The sequence below is a fragment of the Bombus flavifrons genome, chromosome 11 (assembly GCF_040668555.2).
Source record: "Bombus flavifrons isolate JBK064 chromosome 11, iyBomFlav1_principal, whole genome shotgun sequence".
NCBI lineage: Eukaryota > Metazoa > Arthropoda > Insecta > Hymenoptera > Apidae > Bombus > Bombus flavifrons.
In genome coordinates, this window is record NC_138452.1 from 5,612,971 (window position 1) to 5,633,123 (window position 20,153).

General features: G+C 35.7%; 1 protein-coding gene and 1 non-coding gene across 5 annotated transcripts in view; one reads left to right on the forward strand and one right to left on the reverse strand.

The window, feature by feature from the left end:
- nAChRa3 (nicotinic acetylcholine receptor alpha3 subunit) overlaps window positions 1-20,153 on the reverse strand; it is a 101,427-nt gene that overhangs the window by 42,001 nt on the left and 39,273 nt on the right. The window contains exon 1 of one of the 4 annotated variants that reach the window (XM_069123716.1): window positions 8,125-8,202. The exons of the other annotated variants lie outside the window; for them this stretch is intronic. The gene's annotated coding sequence lies outside the window, so the exon portion shown is untranslated. Of the gene's footprint in view, window positions 1-8,124; window positions 8,203-20,153 lie in introns of those variants that run through there. 4 annotated transcript variants of the gene reach the window in all.
- TRNAN-GUU (transfer RNA asparagine (anticodon GUU)) lies at window positions 14,106-14,179 on the forward strand. Its single transcript has one exon. It is a non-coding gene; the product is annotated as a tRNA-Asn (tRNA).

The window sequence follows — 20,153 nt, forward strand, 5'->3', positions numbered from 1 at the left end:
AATTTGTTCTTGGTTATTAAATTTGTCCGTTTTCTTTCTGGATCTGTTTCAATATTTTTGTTACAGTTACCCGAACACATTGGAAGATATAATTGTTGGCTCTCTTTGTTGCATCGTTTATTAATAAAAATTGTAACTCTCTTGTGCGATGTTTGCCATATTTTAGGACTTTTGTCATAACTACGATACTACGAATAATCGTATATTTCAAGATACAATTATTTATAAGATTACATAGCACGATTCACGGTACATTAAGGTATTAAATACTTAAAGTATTGAACAGAAATATGTGTACTTTCATCGACGATCTATTGTAACTCGATGCTCGTTGTCTTTATTTTTCTATGAAGTATTACGTATTAAAGAACTTCAACCCGTGAACAAATAAATAAATATTTGGATTAGTTAGTCGATGAAGGATCATCTTTCTATATCGTCTATGCAGACATAGATTTACACGATCTGAAAGACTTGATTTCAATAATTTTGTTTAATACAATACCATTCGAAAGATCAATACACGATATCTATTAAGTTGTCCGAGAAGTGTCTTTCTTTCGCAAACGTGCTTTTTACAACAGTGCACCTTCATACAAACGTGAAACCAAGTCTGTGAAATGTCGCGGTGTTTATCTAAACAGAACAAAATGGATACGTAATTCTATTATTATATAACGTGCTTCTATTATTTCCTCATAAAACGAAAGAAACTTTTCGGATAACCTAATACATAGAAACTACCAGATTCTTGACAACAGTACACGAAATCTTTCCTTCTTCATACTTGGAGCGGACAACTCATCTTCTTTGTGTCTCGTGAACTATCCATCATTCGCAGCGACCCTTCTCAGACAGCGTTTGTCCTTCGGTTTTTCCAACGTTTTATATTTTATCCAAACCGCGTCTTTTCTCTATATCGCGTTATTTATTCACAAATTGTGGAAGAATTTAAAACGACTGTGAGTACAACAGCCTTTTCAACAACTTCGTGTATATACCACTTGCTTCCTGTTTCTCTTCCAGCTAAATAGATTCAAAGGATAGCCGGCTACATACGAAGAAACTGAAATCCATAGAATGTACGGAGACGAGGGCGGCGCGGCGGCAAATGAAGAAACGGAGATCCATACGAAGTACAAAGGACGTCGCTGAGGGGTTAAAGAAGGAAAGAAAGAAGATAAAAGGTATTTCAAATGAAAGGATGAAAAATGCATCTTGTAAAACACGCGGCCTTACGTTTTTCAGTGTCATACAGGGTAATATCATTTATGGTTTCTTTGAACTAAGATTTAATTCGACGTTCATATTTTCTCAATGACGCAGGATATCGAATAGAATGAAATACGCGCTATTATCGATGAATATGGTAATACTTACGGTAATTATAATATTTATTGGCAAGATTTATCCTTTCATATTCTGCACACAGCGTGCAAATTTTTATTCGAAAAATATATCATAAATAATTTCATACACCCGCGATAATTAACTTGCAATGTGAAACTTTCGGTTTAACGAAATTTGGCTATACAAGCACGTTGAAATTGCTGATGGATCATATTAGAAAAATTGCCCAAAGGATTAATTTTCATTTTACGATATAGTAGAACGACTAATTCGTGTCCTGAATACATACATATCGAAAAATTACGAAGGAAGTGCGAATCTAGCAGAATCTGGAAAGAAGATAAGAGGATGATAACCATACGGGAGAAATTTTTACTAGTAGAAGAGACGGAAAACCGAGGAATATCGTCGAAGAGTCGAGGTGAGAGGAAGTTGGGCTTGTGGAACATGCTGCGAGGCATGCACGAGAAGAAAAACGAGTTTTTCGCCGTCCCGGCCGAGCACTTTTCTCGTTTATAACAATAAGAGAGGCGTTAGGGTGCTCGAAAGTTGTGACTCGCTCGCGAGCAGAAAATCTGCCGTGCCTTTGTCACCGTATCGCGATGCACTCTCAACGATGCTAAACCCGACGACACGTACAAGAATACGCTTCTCTTTTCTTTCCTTTATTTCGTTTACATTCTTTACACTCTTGCAGAAATACATTCTTCCACGGAACTTTTGCCAGTTTTAGAAAATTCGAGAGATTCTTTCGGAAGAACCTTTTATTGCAAAGTGTTTTATACCACAGATATTTACTGATTGTGAGAGTAGACGTTGTTAATGACATTTCTTGAACGAGATTTTTTATACAATGCCATTAATAAAAATTTCGGATTAAGTTTCTTACAAACAAAAGAATACTATTTATTATTTGACTACGGGTTTATAAACATTTGTAGGAAATTTGGAAATGCAAAATTGCACGGAATGCACGTAACACGGAAAAAATATTCAAAGTATAACGCTTTCTGTATAACAGCTGAAAGTAAGATAATTTTCTACCTAGTATTTTCTTAATTATATTTTCAAAAGTACGAATTTGTTTAATATCATCGTCGGGATCGCGTTTATCGTTAGCCGAGAAAGATAGGCTCGAACAGAGATATTTCTCATTAATAAATTCACCAAATTCTAAATTTAATTAAATGGTGTATACCAATGGCGGTACTTATTGCAAATCCTTTATCAAATACAAGGTGATCTGCAAGAGCTGATGCAGTAAATGCCACAAAAGAGAATTGTGTTAACATTCAAACAGCATTAAACAAATTATCCGTAAACGAAACTGAAAGGCCAATTGTTCGAGTAGAAGCGGTTACTCGATGAATTCGTATTTGTTTCATTAACATGTATTTGGGAAACAATTTTCGATAGAATAAATGCTGTTAGCAAATCGTTGTAATCATCCGCAGCTTCGATATTTACAGTGGTATCATTATACGATGGCATAAGCAATTTTATTAAAACTATGCGTAAAAATTGCAAGGAGTTTGAAGATGAAACTGAAAATGTTATTCCAATGAAATATAGAAAACAATGACGAATTACAAATAAAATATTTTTCGATAATAACAATGAGAATAATGTACAGTTGGAAGGAGTTTGTGTGTTAAATTTACGTACCTGTATACGATTATAACGAGGAAGCATTTATATATTGTAAAACTTATATTACAGAAATTCATATTACTTCTATTATATATATTATTTTACACTATTATATATACCAATTTATATTACACCATTAAAGTTGTAAAATAAAATGTTGGTGAGTTAAAAGTGGAAATTGAACAGTTTGATATATTAAGTAAGACTGAGAATGTATTCATGAATGTATTCATTGCTTCTGAAAAGTTGAATTTTATAATAGAAAACAAAATTATATCCACATTTCTTGGTACTGAAACTGGTAAAAGATTATTTACGCGCTACTTTTTTGCAACATAATACACTGGCATGACTGTACATAGAAATGAATTTTAAAAACACTTTGTTACGAGGATATTATTGATAAGTTCAGAGATGAGAAAATTAGAAAATAAAAATGTTTAATTCCTTAAAATAATTTAGTAACGATTTTTTATTTACATTTTATATTCCTTAAGTCTGAGACAAATATGCCTAGGGTCCGAAAAGCTTCAGACGTTGCCGTGATCATCGTTGTCACGTTCATATAAGAGATAGGATTAAAGGCAGCAGAAATGAAGAAAAGAAAGAGCAATTTCAAACGAAGGGTCAAGTTTCCAAAGGTTCAAACGAAATTCCGTGGCGCGTAACGAGTGTTAACTCCTCGATCGACCAGATCCAAATTCCTCATTCCCTCCGAAACTACCCTGTGAAAGAAGTTCTCTACGCCGGTTGAACTAGAAGTCGAGTCAAACTACCCTCTGGCGATCATTGAACGGGTCTTTGTCCCGAATCTAATACGACGAAGTCAGACGAGGAATAAAACGAATCTCGGAACAAAAGACTAAAGGCCAAGAACAAATTTCTTATTTTAATCGATATTTTATCGATATTCAATCAATATTAACAGACGTTCACGAACCCTTTCTTATCTGTGCACAAAATATCTCGTTTCGTGTCGTTTACACGATATTTCGAAGATAGATATATATTTCGCCGGTTTTTCCCAATAAGACGCGAGATTTCACATGTTTTGCAATAAAAATATCAAGGGTTAATCAAAGAGCTTCCAAATGCCCTGAAAATATTAATTTTCCTCCTGTATTATATTGCATTTATTGCATGCGACAACGAGCGTATAAATAAGGAAATGCTTGCTCTATAATAAAGAATTTAAAAGCAAGTTTCTTACATATTTTGAAACACCATAAATATACGACGACTTCTAAATTTTTATTCGTGGTAACGAATACGAGTTAAATTAAGATGAATCTAACGCAATAATTTTTCCCTATTTATATCCTCGCCACTGCACGTATGTTATCACTTTACGGATGTTTATACATTCATAGATGCAGAAATGCACAGGATGCGAATATAATATGCAAAAGTATCTAAACTATTGAAGGTACAGTACTCATAATATTTAACAGGTGAAGCAAATTCCTCTTCGCCTATGTTTCTAAACATATGAAAATACATAAACAACCGCTGTATGATTATCACGTTTGCACAGATTTTTTCAATCTTCGAAATTTCTTGACGTAATGTCTATTCCTTTATATTCGAATGCCATCGGAATAAAATAGCGTCGCTAAAAAATTCATCTTGGTGTGTAAGCTCGACGCAAACGGGATGGACTGTATTAAGAAGCAACCTTTACCGGTTCCAGTGTCTCGAGACGCGGAAATAAAGGTGAAAGGTTAACGAGCAACCTGTCGTTCGCCAAGTCGCTGCGTTTCGAGACCTGCAATATCCAAAGTTCACAGAAGGCCCTCGTCCCTCCGCGAAAGAGCGCACGCCCATATTTCCCTGGATTTTGCATTATTTCTTCGTCACGGCAAATGGATTTTCGTCTTTTACCGGGGATAAGGATTTCATATCAAATATTTATAGCGGGACGATGAGGCGACGAAGTTCGTCGTCGTGTGAGCGCGTCACGTTCAGCTGACAAGAGGACGGGAAGCTTAAACTTTCAACCGTGTAACGACTGCAATACCAGCGAAACTTGCTGTCTTCCCGGTTTCTAGGGGCCGACTTTTGACGCTCTTTCATCCCTATCTTCGCGAGAGAATAACAGAGGGGAAGAAAAGAGAAAGAGTAAGGCGTGGCAGATAAGAATTTGTAAGGAACAGTCGTCGTTCCTTAGGTCTTGGAGGGATCATACTGCTAAATAAAGTAAAACTGATGTAACGGGAGAATTGACTTGTCTTATTTTATGGGGCAGTTTTCCAGATTCGAGGTACAAGGGGCTAAAATGTATGCTTTTACGGTACACACGGAGAAAGTTCGATAGATTCTTCGACAACATGGAAATGTGTTTTGACAACTATTTATAAAACTTTTTATAATTTGTTATAAAAGCAACGTGTTTACTTCCACGTGAATTTATGATATGTATACACTTTGCCCTGGCAGTCGCAACAAATTGAAATATACCATATTTGTCGTAATGTTTAATTTTTGCAAACTATCATATTGTGTTTGCCAATTTTTTCTGACCATGTCATTTGAATCATTCACACTATTGATCATTTTTTAGCCCATGAAATTTATCTTACTGCGATCATTCTAAACGATCTAGTAACATCAGCCAACTATGACAGCCAACACGTTGAACGATCTTTGGATGATATTTGGTTACAAAATGTCGTAATTTGAAAACTCTATATTTCTTGAATTAAACGATCTTCTTAACAAGCAAAAATTCCAATTATGAACGTTCAACGTAAGGATATTTTATTACAGGAACTCTCTTATATCGTCAGAAATGTCCACCCATTATGTTTTCGATTTGTATAACCTAATTAGCAGTGTAACATCTCTTGTTAATTAAACGTTGGCTTCTATTGATCATAAAACGCGATAAGAGTAAAGGAACGTTAATTTCCCAAGGCAAATATCAATTATCAAAACCAACTACCCCTCCGAATTCAATTTTCAAACTAGAAACCAATTCTAAAACTCGCTATGTACATATAGTACCACGAAGAAGTGTAATCGAGACTCGTCTATCTTCCCTGAAGCAGCAAAACGAGAAAAGAAAAAGAAGGAACACAATAATGAATCCACGCGTGCTCGAGAATAATCCAGGAATGCCTACGATTCGCATAATCGCGATGAACCGTGCAACGAGTACCGTGAAGTCGCGCCGCCGAGGAAAAGGTCATTCATTCAGCGAGGATTACTTCATTCCTCGACTTTCGAGGCGCACACGAATTCCACGACGTTCCGTGTCCGTTCAATTGAAAATCCCAATAGGTTCGAAGGTCCTCCCCGCTAACCTATTCCTCGCCCTGTCCCCACGACCATGATTCCGCCCTGGAATTCGAAGGCCATTCTGAACATGCACACACGTGCATCTATGCCTCGATCCAATAAGCGAGCGCCCAGTCAATTGTGTATGTTAAAATATTCCGCGTGCCCGGCTTTCATCGAAACGGGTGGTCAGGGGATAAAAGACGAAAGAGAACAGACAGTTTGACTGACGTACAGCGGGTGGAAAAATTTCGGATTTCGTGTTTCACTACGTTTTCATGCGAATGTTGAGAAAGATGTAAATTTTGATGGGAATTTCCAAAGGAAGTTGCAGGAAATTTATTTGGGTAGATAGTAAAAGAGAATATGTCTTTGTTACATTGACTTGATAAAAAAAAAAAAAAAAAAAAAGAAAATACATTGGGCGAAGTTATACTGTGATACGTTTATAGCATATTACAGAAATATTTCACAAGTATTTTTTACAATTGGCAATTGTTCGTAGTAAAGGGGTGAAAATAGTTGTGAAGTTCGAGAAGGAACTATACCTTTAGACACGAAGAAACAAGTTTTTAAAATTGCGTTATTGAATTGGGAATGCGGTTATATAATTTAGGATAATTTTTTCCGGTAACTTTTCCTACTAAATGTTAATTCAGCTTCACGTAAGTTTGTACGTGCGATGGATTAAGTATAGGTAGATTAAGTATAAGAGTAAAAGGATTATACATTCTGTTAGATGTTTGCACATTTGACAAGCGCATGCATCAAGCATTGTTAGCAACAAGAGATTTTCCGGAGTACGTTTCCTAAGTTTCGATTCTATATCGAAAGATAAATCACGTAAATGGATAATTTTATACATCACGTACATAGATAATTTTGCATTCGCGTTATACAAAAACGTGGTGACAAGTTTCTGATTGTGTTAAATAAGTACCGCGTAATATTACTATATATGTGTGTAAACTCACCTAATTCCCATCAACTTCGTCCACTCTGGAGGACACTTTCGAACAGTTCTACAAATGTTCGCCCAAACTTTCATCGCTCTACACCATCTCTATCGACTCAGAGCAACACACCACCAACTGCCACAACTGTCCACAAATTTCACAACAGAGACAATAATTCACTCGACTCCCGACACGTGATCCCACGGCTCGCCCTCCAAACACGTGTTACATTGTACATCGAATTCGAGCGTTGGTAGCACAATGCCAGCGGTATAAAGGTAGGATTAGTTCTCAATTGACGCGGTTCGTTCGTTCGTCGGTTGATCGACGAGCGCGAATTGCCCCGTGGACAACGTTCGTGACGTAGCCAGGAAATTTGCCGAATGGTTTGGAGAATCGGCAGGCATCGACGAGAGAAAGTGACGAGTGCCGGGCAAACGACGATGCCAGGGACGTTTAATTGGACGATATTTGCCGAACGCGTGTAATCACCTGTTGCACTGGCAGGAGAGGCGCGCTGATAGCGGCTAGACGAAATAAATTCTTGTCAAATGGCCTCCAGGCGATGTTTGCTTTCAGGGACAAGTTCTAAATTCGTCGTTAGGAACGATCAACGCGACGGTTTCGGTTTGAGGGGCGCGGATTAACTGACTTCGGTTTGACATTGCGAGGACTCGATAGTGGATCTAGTTCGGTCGAAATTTGGTGGGGATTCCCCGTCCGACCGAATAGGCTAATGCAGGTAGCTGGAACGGTGGAAGGGGAAACGGTGGATCTAGCAATTTTCATTTACATTTACGTAGAGGGGCGATTTTTAAGCTTTTTCATCCCATGGCGCACATGAATTAATAACTACAATTCTGCGACGCATTAAAACATATGTTAGACATACGTATATATAGATTTGGTCCAAGACAGGGTATTCATTCACACCGGATGGATATCCTTGTCTTTATTTGGCGACCTAAGGAAAAAACATGTTTTAAAACATTCTATCAAATAAATATCGCCAATCTGTTCTTATGCTCTATGGAATGACAACCAATACGTTGTTGTTTCGAATCCGCGTCAGAAACACCCCGTATAAAATTTTTTATACATACAAATATATATATATATATATATTAACTTTAACGATTGTACGATTATAATTTTGAGACATATAGGAAATATATAAGCAAAGATTACAATCAAACATCGCTATGTATTGAAAAGTAGTGATAAAATTATTTGTCTCTTCGCTTCCAACTCCATTGAAACAACAACGTACATAGTATCCCCAGTATTTTATATTTATAACTTTACCCAAAATCTGCTAAAAGAATCGTACCCATTAATTTTACTTTGTACCATCAACCTTTTAACCACACCACCTGTTGACCAGATTCTCCGATGTATCGTACTAAAGAGTAAACCTTGGAAATCGGTCTTTCCATACAAAGCGATCCGCAATTCCCATTGAAATAACGATGAGATTAGAAACAGGCGTGGTGGACAAGGATGAAACACGTGGGGTGATTGGCTGAAGTACGTCTCCGTGTTGCTAGAGTAGACATTAAGGAGAGTATTTCTTAATTAGCGGCTCGCCTCGAAAAACGAGGTGATTCGAGCCAAGTCAGCCGCTCCCTCGATGTGCCAAGCCCTGTTACCAGCTCCTCGTAGATCACGATTTGCTTTAAGTATCTTAAGTTCTTTAAGGTTGATGGAAAGGAAGAGAAAACAGGGAGCTCGTTTGCAATTCGTTGTCACGAGTACGTCGGATATTAATCGCGCGATGTAGACGTTGATGAAAATACAGAAAGCCGGTAAACAAATTGTGGTGTTCGTAAATAACGCGACAAGATAGAGTAACGAAGGGAAAATAGTGTCTGCTGATGAATGGAAATACGTCGACGAAAAGCATAAAGAATTAAGTTGAGAATTCTTTGTGAAACGTGATAGAATTTTTCATTTACTTTTCCCTTACGTATACTTTTATTGGATAGCTGAAGTTTATTCAAATATCTTTAATGGGGTTGAATATAAAAATGTTGAATTATTAAAGCAATCGTTGTTTCATCTTCGGAGATTGTTCTGCATTAAAGATAACAATTTCATATGAAAAATTAATTTAATAAACAGTAACAAAAAGCGAATCGATCTTCTACTCTTCTTAATACAATTTTTTATTTTTCGATAAACTGATTGATACAGAAATCGTTTAGAAAATTATATTTATTCGAGATACAGTGAATTTCCGATTATCGATAACGTAGCAATTATTTAAGTAATTATATAATTTCAGAAAGATGTTATCGTGAATTTAACAGAGCTCAGGTACAAATGGCCTGATCAAGATTCCCGTATCGAGTAAACGAATCGAATACCACGGTAAATGTAGCAAGATAGTAGTTCGCTAAGTAAACGGAGATATACTTGATGGTCATCAGGAAATAAATAGCCCGGGTTACGGAAATTACGAGATCTCCGGCAGGAATTCGACGTAACCCGTATATTAACCAGGGAAAATCTACCGGTAAACGGAGATATTTCTTGGTAAAATGTATCTGTTTCGCGTGCAAAACATCAGCATGATAGTTTTATCAGGAAATTGTGGTACTAAACTTGATTTCTAATAATATCGTTGATCTTGACAGGAAGCTAAAAAATTCGGGTGACTGAAAATTGAGACGCGGAGAATATATATAGAATTAACAGTCTTCGAAATTTTTAATTAATATTATTTTGCTAAAAAATATGGATAAAATGAAATCATTTATTTATAAGAATATATCGTATATGTATATATGTATATTTGACAGATAGATATCGTAACATAATTGATTAAAATTCAAATTAATATTTTTTCGTATAATCGGTAAGAAATTTCAACAAACTGTAATACGTCACTTTGTTGTTCTGCTTTGCTTCAGGAATAACGAAAAGAAAAGACTTCAGCCAGGTACAAAATTCGGAAAAAAAGCTGAACTTAATATCGAAATCGCGAGAAGGGGAATCTATTTCAACGATTGAAATCGAGAATCGATGAGGCGAGGGGGTTAAAGGGGGCGCGATAATGAAAATCCATCCTTTCAATATCTCTCCGATAGATATCGACGGAGAGAAAGTACAGAGGAGTGGCAAAAAAAAACTGCCCGGAACGAGAAACGACGAGTCGTGTCGAAGCGGAAAATGGAATGCAGCAGCTTTGTATTCAATTGTTTCGCCTAAATTTGTTTCCAACAAAAAAGAAGTTACTTCACCTAAGCTCGTTGAAAAAGCAAAAACTAAAAAAGAGAACACACACAAAAAAAAAGGAAAAAAAGGGAAGGTAGGAAAAAGGGCGAAACCGGTAACGCCTAGCAAACTCATCGATCTGCATTAAACTTTTGCTTTATAATATCAAGATACACTTGTGACCAACTATACATATATATGGCCGAATCAACTCTCCACTCTAATTTTGAATTACGTTTCAGTTCATAAAATCGAAGATTTATATGAAGACATATTTCAAAAGCTAATATGTAGTTACTTTTAGATTTTAAGCTTTTACGATGATTAGACATGTTTGTGGTTTTTCAGCTTTTGATCGTTTTTTTTCGGGTCTGCTTTGATAAAGTGAACTTGTATGTTCACGAGACATTGGAAAAAAGTGTACTAATAAATACGATCGAAACTCGAAAAACCATAAATATGTCAACAAATAATTAGATTTAACAAGTATAGCCATAAAATGTATACATAAACCAAAGTGTTAACTTTTCAAAAATGGGAAGAAGAAAACGAAAAAAAAAGAGAACAAAGTAGAAACAAGAGCAAAAATAAAATGTACAAGTAAGTAGATGAAAAAAGCGCAGATGAAGAATATCAAATCGAGACACATGGAATAATTATGGCAGTTAGTAACTTCCGTTTGACGTATGTACGCTATTGGTTTCCAACTTTGTTTTCGAATCTCGTTTACTTTTTTTTATCTTTCTTTTTTTGGTCTCATGGGTCGTCGATTGCAGGACAATTTTGCATATCGAACGCCGCGGGCTATTATTTGAGCGTCGACACCGAAAAGCTCGTTTTTCCAGACTCTCAATGATGGACAATCGATCAATCGCGGCGCACCATCGATGTGACGAACCATAAAACTTCCTTTCATAAACACTCGTTATTTTTCCCGTTTTTCTCGTTAGACGAAATAGGATTCGTCTCTCTTTCTCTCCTTTTTGTTTTAAATACCTATACCTTTTCTCTGAATTTTTTCGAGCGCCGATTTACATGAACTCCTTAACTACTGCCATTTTTATTCAACGATCCAATGAATCCCAGTTTTTTTTTTTTGTAGGAGATAGGTACGACTCAAAGGAGAAGCAAATTTCGACTGTATTTTTACTTTATGAGATAAAAGTTTCATAAGAAAGATTTTAGATAAAAGAAAATTGTTCATTTTATAGAAAATATTCATAACATAGCATGTATAACATTTTTAAAAGTAGAAGTAGAATCGTTGGTCCTCATAAAAGATTCTTTGTACAAACTGTCGAATATTTTCACTCCTCAAGAATAAAATTATAAAATATTATAAGAATATTAATTTTTCCATTTTCTTTTTCCCTAAAAATCTGTCCTTTAATAAAAAATTGTTATAGCTAATATCACTACAATGCAACAACAATTAGCTTTCTATAGCAAATTAAATTATTATACCAAATATATTTACAATAATTAAATGTTACATGTTGAAATAAACAATCGCAATCAATTCTGATATTTTCTTGCCGTGAGCACATAAAAGTTCGAAGTTAAAGAATAAAAAGAGTAAAAAAAAATATCAATTTTATTATATATCGAAATATCGGAATATCATAAGTTCCATGGATAAGGGACAGAAATAACGATAAGCATCTGCAAAGAGGGCTCCTTCGAGAGGATTTATAGAGAGGAATAGAAGAGGAAAAAGGTACGCGATGCCGGTGTGCATTTTTTTCAGTCGAATACTCGGAGTTAACGATAAGGTCGTGCTGACGTCGAGATAAGGAGGCCCCGATTGGGTAGAGATCGCGTGCTCGACAGAATACGGGCCACGAAACGTAATGTTATCAGGGGCCGTACAACAGCTGCACTAAATTTTTTTTCGCCGACAGTTCTACTTTTCGAACGATAACTTCGTAGCCCTCGCACTTACCTCGTGACCAACCTGCTGCCCTTATTAAACAATATATCACGGTTGTGTAACAATCTCAATATTACAAAATATTTCACGCACCAAGTGTATAAGGAGAAAATGTGAAAAAATATCGTTTAAAAATTTCCCGAATTTTTTGTTACAAGGATAAGAGAGCAACAGAATTCTTAACATTTTACAATGTTTTTGAAAATCATCTTAACACGTCTACGTTCTAAATTTTGTTTTACATGTTTATCAACATATTATTCTACTTTATTGTATTAGTTATGTGTCCATTTATACAGCAACTATTACTTTCAGGATTCTATATTAAGAAAATTGAAAAAAACTTGAAAAAGGGAAGAAATTGTTCCTAAAAAAAAGAAGACAAGAAAATAAAGGGATTATTATGTACGAGGTTTACAGAGTAAATATCATTCTGTAGATATGAATATTCTCTGTTCACAACGGCTTTCAGTTCCACGTTTTACGACTGTTTTATATTTCTTATTAACATCGTGGATATGTTAATATCTCTAGTAAAAGCGTGGGTTAAAGTTTGCACAGTCGACCGGTACCGAACTGTAATTCTCTGCTCCTAATATAACCACTTCCTGATTGGTAAATGTGTTATTAGTGAATTTATTAAGGTTATTGAACTAACCGTGGAATTTATGCACATACCAATTGATTTCACCGTATAATCAAATCTGTGCATTTATTAATGTACGTATGTCTCTATTAACGTGACCTATCAAATACTTCCATTTAGTCTTCCGCATATTCCGACAATATTACCTATCAGATTGAATAAAAGGATAATTTATGTATAAATATGCCCTACTTTTTATACGCGTAAATACGCTTAAAATAAAAATGTACAGATTATAAGAAGTTTAAGAATAATTATAATAATCGAATAGGGAAGCTATATTTACTATATTTTGAATGTTTTTACTTAAAAATTTAGCAAAGGTAAAGAAGAGCGAATTACAGAGGGAGATGAGGATGTTGGTTCGCTACAGGAGAGAAAAGAAATTGCCCAGAAGCAATCTCTTGATGGATTTTCTGATTAAATGTCCCTGTCCCACGCAGAAAAGCACTCGCGGTGATGCATATTTTTATCGCGTAATATTCGATAATTCCGGCCAACAATTTCCTTCCGGCCGTCTTTTGTGCATCCTCTCGCATTAGAAGACGTTTCCGCTTATTTCATTTCGAGAGGGATAAGTAATATAGGAAAGATAAAAATATGTAAAGCACATAATTGGCCATTTTATGCTAATAATTTTCCTCTAACAATGACGGTTGGTCATTAGATACAACAAAAGGGAGACAAGGATACAGATAATTCCAAAAGGGAACTTTAAGTTTATATCATAATTCCTACGACGTTGTCCATACTTCTCCGATATTCCTCCTTTTTTTCATTCAAAACCCTTATCTACATTAAATCCTTATTTGTAGAAAATTGTACAAGTGTATGAAACAAAACACAAAAGCCAATTTGATGATACAGTCAAAATATATCGGAGAACATTAATGAAACGTTTACAAGGTAAGTTATAAACGTAAAACGTAGAATGTGATATTACTACGTGATCAGAATTTCATTGAATGAAGATACTATTGTATAAATAAATTATATGACTTTTATATGAATATCGATTAAAAGTTAGAATCAAAAGATGCTTACGGCTTATCCTACTACATCGTAGTCCAGAACTCCAACGGCCTCCGTGGCGCAATCGGCTAGCGCGTTCGGCTGTTAACCGAAAGGTTGGTGGTTCGAGCCCACCCGGGGGCGGGTTTATTTTGTTATTTTTTTATTCATGAATAAATTAACTAATCATAATTCTTTTTTTGTTATGTATTCTATAATATTTATTTTAACTTGTTGCAAATATGTCATATAGTTTTAAATAATTCTTAGATGGAGATGTGTGCAGATGTGAACGTTTCATTATTGTATTATGTAAGTATATTCTACAAAAAAGAAAAGAAAAGAAAAGAAATTGTTATGAAAAATTCCTTTTTCTTTTCGGCTATGTGCAAAGATTTTATACTATATGATATCTATCAGAATATTTAAAGGATACTACGATAAACGATCATATCATTAATGTATTACGATCATTGTATTCAAGAAATTAAAGTATATAGGTTTACCAAAATAAATAATTCGTTATAACTTATAAATAATTAAGCTTTGAAAAAGATATTGATAAACACCGATATTTAGAAAACTACTATGTAGGTACTAATAAAAATGTGGAAAAAAGATGTGAAATATTTTTATTTATAAACTATTGAAAAATAAAATTATTTAATTATTTGTGGATGTTTATCTCTAGTATTAGTTTGTAACTAATAAATGCGAAATTTTAAAGATATTGATACTTGTGTTGAGTAATTCTCCTAGCATCCACTAGATGTCTATGCGGAGTTACGAGTTCTCGCACTTAAAGTTAGTCGGTCGAGGTAATATCTTGAAGCAGAGAACGGGCATCGTCAGTCAGCCAGTAGGTGTACTACTGATCGATTTAGCAGATGATGATTGCTGGAGATGATCCGTGATTAAACTCCACCCCTGACTTCCATCACTCGCAACGACGGTGGTCAGTGGAATTCTGATGCTAACTGACTATTTTTTTTTTTTTTCTAGTAATGCGTAAAAATAATATGTTATATAGTTGTACAAAAGACATTAATGAAAACTTATAATAAAGTGAGTAATTATGGACTGAGTCTTTTTGGGCTTTCAATTATATTTTACTTTCATTTAACTTTAAAAATAAATTCTCTGTTCTAGTTAAATTCGCAATTAGAAAATAAAAATTTGAAAGTAAGAATTGGAATTTGGAGTTATTTAGTTATTTTGAATTTTTCACAAATTTCCATATATAAAAGAAATAATATAATAAAGAAATGAGTGTTTTCTGTATGTTACGAGCGTGTATATATATAAATATATATAACTGTGCTTCAATTAAAAATTCCCAAAAACTCAGTTCCATACATTTACAGCTTTATTTACTCGTCCTAGATCAACAAATCCCTTCACATCTCCATGAAGCATTACACACAAGCTTTCAAAAAGAGTGAATCGCAAGAAGCTTTTCTTTGGAACTTTAGTCACGACAAACTGTAGCGTGTATCAAGCAAGTCGTAACTGATCAATGGTGGTTTAGTAATAAAGAGGAGAAGGTTGAGACGATGCAAAGCGACTCGAGAATTTCGAGCATCACGGAGTAATGTGTCAGATTCGTCAGTCCACGAATTCGTTGCCACAGTATTACAGGTTATATGGCTACACGTTCCCGACCTCATTTAACTTTGAACTGCGTCTAGAACGACGTCTGTACAAGCGCAAACATCTGCCGCTGGCGCTTGTTGGAACTCTGTTTTATCCGTAGCCCCACCATTCGCTCCGCCGCTAAAATCCCTACTTCTAGTAGTTTGTTTCCCCACTCTAGCGTCACTGTGTCTCAGTGATAACCCGTAGATCGCGAGAACACGCGCGTATCCCATTCGTGGCTGCAGTGAAATCCGCGATACGCGAAATCAAGCGCGGATTAAGGGGGAGGGGTCTAGTGAAGGTTATAGCCTCGGGTCTAGCTATAAAAAGAACAAGAAAAAATGCATCTTATTTTACGAGCATAACGTAGCGAATTATTCTAACACATAGACGTCGCACCAGAGCGCGCGTTTAGTGACGGATGAAAGATTTAAAACCGATACTTACGACTTATACTAAAAATTGTTCACCAATTTGGCAACAGTCGTATGTTCTATGGTATAAGTTATATCAATTGCTTGCTTTTATTCAATATATACTTATTTTGTAAAATTATTCCATTTCATAAACTTTTTTCCATCCGCCACTGTATGTGCCGAAACGCACAGCTACGTGCGCTCAAAGTATACAAACATGATAAAATTAGTAAAATTCTGTAAATTCGCCGCGAAAAATAAAAAAAGGATATCTGTATTTTAAAAATGCATTATACAGATCTTTTAACATAACTTACTAGAAAGTAAATTTTATCTCACATTTGTGTAAATTTATTTCATTTTATTTCTCTTCTCCTACTTTTCTGTAAAGGGGACCTCCGCTGGCTTAATAGTCTCGGGTCTCAGAAACTGTAACGCGATCTTGTGCGAAACCGGGAACACGATGAAAAAAAAAGGAACACAGATTAGAGTCTGTGTCGTCGGTAGAGCGTTAAGTGAAAGCGTACACGTTTCGAAAATGCGAATGGAGACACGATTATCCGGGATTCGAGGGCGGATTTTCAGCTATAGATTAGGAAATTGGTTCGAGACTGAGATGAGAAGATATGATGGAGATTGGGCGAGCGAGTCGGAGCTTAGGCGACCGCCATATTAGAATATTAGGCTTAGAGGGTCTACGAGGAATACGAATAGTTCGATTGGCGGAGCTGTTCGTCTGCAGAACCAGAGTATTCTACGATCTCCTGCAATTCGATCGGCTTTCGCGAATTCTTTCTTCTTATTATGGGGATAAGAAAGGATATCCTTTATGCGATAGTTTTTAAATGGAATCAGTGGAAAGTGAGGAATTGAGATTAGAAAGAGGGAAATTTAAAATTGATCCATTGAAAATACACCTTGGGGGATAATAATGAGAGTCGAGAGGCTGATGCAAAAAGCGGATAACAATAAAAGCTACAGCCTACGACGAGCATCAAAATTGCAGGAATAAAATGGAAACCTTTAAATATTTATAAAAAATTCAGAAGTATTGTCATTCACGAAAGCCTGTAATATGGTGTATAGAAGAATAATATTCAGTATCGCACTTATATTTAGTATTTAACGTTACTCGTTGCACCACATTTCGCCAATTATTTCCCGGTTTCTGTAATCGCCATTTTCCAAAAATATATTCAGCGCTACATCATCATACATAGCAAGATATAAAAATAACCAAAACGAGCGATACGTGAAAAATATATCCAACAAGATCTCTTATTAATATTCTATTTAATATTCTTTGCGCGACAAATCAAAAAATAAAGTAAAAGTATTTACAAAGTATCACATATTCAAAGTATCCACGGACCACATTGATTAGCAAAAATCCATTAACAGCCTCGACCTTTACAACATGGCAACGATCGATACTAATTAACACTTTAACCCGATAAGGGTGAATTTTTCGGTGAAGATGATAAAGAGGCGGCGCGGCGGGTCGATGCTCGAAGAAAGAGATACGCGAAGTGGAAAGTCATTATCGTGACAAAGAAGATCGAGGCAATCGCGGCGAGTTCGAGAAGCCTATCAGTTTTCCACAGGCGGAATCGAGGAAGCCCCCCCCTGGCCGTTTCGTGGTACAGCCACCAAAGTACAGAGACGACTCTCTGCCACGTTTACACCTTTTGTCCGTTCTCACGAGAAAGCTCGCCCAGGCCGTGTGGCTGGCCGAGGTAATTCTCTGGAACGTTGATTCCACGTTGTTCGACCGTGAGTTCGATCAACTTACCACCCACTTTGCTCGTATTCCTTCGAACCCTTTCCATTTGAGGGAAAAAGTCGAGCTCAAAGTGGTCGATTTTTACGGTTTCAGACTAGGATCGTTAATCGACTTGCAGGTTTGGGGAGTACAGAACGTATCAAGATTAATAGGATTTCAGTCTCGAGATTTTTATTTCGATGGCATTGTGATAAAAGTTGATTATACGTATTTTATTCTATTTTTCAATTACGTGTTAAGAAGAATATACGTTTTATATAATTTCTATTAATTCTAATATATTTCTCTATCAAAGTTGAATAAAATAAATCGAAGAAAAAATATCGTAGTTTCATACTAATTCGTCGTACATTTCAAACGCTGTTTCATTTTTTCATTTGTTCGATCCTCCAATCTATGTGGACGCCGTTATTGGAACGAAATGTCAATTGTTTGCCGGATCTCTGCGGATCGAATACATTCATTCAAACGCGAATTTCTATTATGTGAACGAAAAATAATAGTAGCGGAAAAAATTGTTAAACTACTATTAGATATATGAATTCCAGTTATATGAATTATTTGTCCGTCGACGAGTTTAGATAAATGGAATTCCATTGTACTTACACGTTAAACGCAAAATGTAGAACAATGGGAATAATAGTCCAATAACTAACAGGGAATTAGTTCTAACTTCTATAATATTAGAGAAACCTATACAGTTGTCAACGTGTATAATTAAAAACCACGATAAATAGACTTTAAAATGTCTATGAAAACAATGCAATTAGAATAAAAAAGAAGAAAGGAGAATAGATTGTATCAAAGTGTACAACTACGATATCTTTCAAATCTCGCGGTCGTCTCAGGAAGTTCACAGTCCTAGCGAATTTTTTTCGTTTGGACTCGCGAGAAATTTCACGCTCGATCGGTTCGCGATCGATGAACCGAGTTCCCTCTCTTTTTTTTTTTGCCGTTGCCTTGGATCCCTGCCGGGCTAATTTGCACTTCGAAAGATATTCAAGATCGGGAAAAGAGATCAGGACCGCGAGATGAACAACGAGATTATCGACGATCGGCTCGTTTGCCGCTCGAGCGGCTCGATAATGCGATCATCTCGGCCGTGGAGCCTCGAAGATGCAGATTTTCCGCAGATTCGAGTCCTTTCTCCGCGACTCACGAGCAAAACGTCAGGAAATGAAAGGGAAAAGATCTTTCTGTTTACGATTCTGATCGTGAAAAGGTGCAAGATCATCTGAGATTATACTAATTGCAGAAATTATTGAAAGAAATTGATATCGAGCGTGTAAACGTAAGTACGTATTTGCTTTTTACATATCTTTTGTATATTTTTTAATTGTTTGCTGCAATCCATGATATAGAATTATTTTACTCTTTAATAAGATTTCTGCGTACTTTTATTTTATATATTTTAATACTCTTCAGAGTGTTTATGAGCTTAATATTAATTTTCCAATATCTTGTCTTTTATCGTACATATTCGTGATATAATTCAAAGAATGATTGTGGATACAATCTGCAATAAGCTACGTTAAACTCGAATAGGATATTATAAACATTCGATTGCGCATTATGAAAATTTAGAAATTTACAACGAAGTCTTCTCCCCTAGGAGACAAATATGAAAATTCACCGTGTCTTTCCCGCTACTTATCCTCGTTTCTAAAAGAAATTTAATTAAATCCGTAGACACAATCTACAATAATTACTACAATAATTATTCATATGTTGGAACGTACGATAATCAATCGACAGGATCCTCCCCTTTGCAACGAGTTAAGAGTGTCCTTATACTACAAACAGTATAAGGACACTTATATTACAAACAGTATAAGGACACTTATATTACAAACAGTATAAGGACACTTATATTACAAACAGTATAAGGACACTTATACTACAAACAGTATAAGGACACTTAACTCGTTGCAAAAAAATTCTATCGCTCCCGCGATGACGGTAATCGAATAAGACTATCTTAAATTTCAACGTTTACCAGCAAAACATTCCACGAACGTTTCGAACCTTAATAGACACATTCCCAACAAACGACGGACAAATTAGCACAAAGAGACGCGACTCGTCCCAAGAGAAATAATTCCGATTTCAGTCGTTCCAGGTCGTAACTGTGTTTTTAGTCGGCCGTAAAACGGGGGAAACAATAATTCTCCCCGGCACGGCGTTTTCTCCAAGGTGGTCGTGGAAATGACTTTAATCGCGTCTCGGATCCCGCGGGCTGCTTTAGTAGCCCTCGGGATACCATTATCGTAAATTAGCTCGCTTC